Source organism: Orycteropus afer, unplaced genomic scaffold (genome assembly GCF_000298275.1).
Source record: "Orycteropus afer afer isolate SDZICR_OR568_19922 unplaced genomic scaffold, OryAfe1.0 scaffold00310, whole genome shotgun sequence".
NCBI lineage: Eukaryota > Metazoa > Chordata > Mammalia > Tubulidentata > Orycteropodidae > Orycteropus > Orycteropus afer.
This window is the reverse complement of record NW_006921897.1, coordinates 714,615-716,074: the sequence shown is the minus strand read 5'-3', so window position 1 is coordinate 716,074 and position 1,460 is coordinate 714,615.

Below are 1,460 nucleotides of genomic sequence, written 5' to 3'. Positions count from 1 at the left end.
CTGGCAATCAACTCCATGGTGGGATCTACCACAAGCAGCTGGGTAGCTGCCTTTGGGATGTGGTCTGCTTCCTGGATATAAGGAAGCTTTGAGAATGGTCTCTAGCCTGTGGCATGCTTGGACCCTGCATGTAGCTGTGTAGTTGCTCAGCAGCCTGCTATGCTCTGCCAACCTTGGGATTTACAATGGACTTCAGTTAATGGCCTGCCGTGTGATTTGGTAACATCGGGACTGTGCCTTTTTACTTGTCAACCTTGGGGGATTCTCAGCCTCAGCAGCCAGCAGCTGTCTGAGTGAAGAAATGCCTCTAGCTCCAGTGGGCCGGGAGCAGGAGGCAGAGCTGGACCCCAAGGTTGAGGGGCTTTCACCCAGCCCCTACAGCCTGGCACTTTGAACTTCAAATGCCTGAGGCACTATGCCACCAGAGGTCCTATTATTCTGTTTAGGGTTTGCTTATCTTCTTGAATCTGTAGGTGTATTTCTTTTGCCAAATTTTTAGCCAATTTTTTCTCAAATGCTCTTTCAGCCCCACATTCTTTTTTTTTCTTTCTGGGACACCAAGGATATATATGTTGGATCATTTATTGTCATCCCATAAGTCTCTGAGACTGTTTTACTTTTTATTCGGTCTATTTCTTCTCTGTTGTTCAGATGGGTAAATGCGATTAATCTGGGCTCTACCTTCTCTCATCTCCATTCTACTATTGAACCTGTTTAGCACATTTTTTATTTCTGTTGTATTTTTCAGTTCTATAATTTTCACTTAAGGAGTTCTGGTGGCACAGTGATTGAAGCGTTTGGCTGCTAACCAAAAGGTTGGCAATTGAAATCCAGCAGCTGTTCTCTGGGGGAAAGATGAGGCAGTCTGCTTCTGTAAAGATTACAGCCTTGGAAACCACGTGGGGCAGTTCTACTCTGTCCTATAGGGTTGCTATGAGTCAGAATCGACTCGAGGCAGTGGATGGAATTTTCTTTTTTAAGAAATAACATTTCTTTCATTGCTGAGATGTTGTTTGTTTGTTTGTTTCATGAGAATTTCAAATTTCTTATCGAAGCGTCTTTATGATGGCTGATATAAAATACTAGTGCTGCTACTTAAGGGTGATGAAGGAGTCTCTCCAAGCTGGGTACATATAGTTGGAAGAAGGGAGTCTCTTGTACACATGGATGAAGTTTTCTTCCCAGGCTCGGCAGCTTGTTGTGGCAGGATCCCTGTTGCAGGTGCCACCTGGCTACCTGTTGTCTCTAGTTGAGGTAAGGGGTTGTCTGGCTTTAATGGGGAAGAAGAGGACTTCCCAAACTGAGCCCTTATTGTGGCAGGATTCCCCCTCTCTGTGCATCAGGGAGCATTTCTTTGGGTAGGCCGCTCAGTGTGGTGTGATTCCCCCGTCCAGTGCCACCTCCACCACTACTTGCTTTTTGGTCTCCAATTTGGCAGGGAAGGAAAGTACCATTGTTCA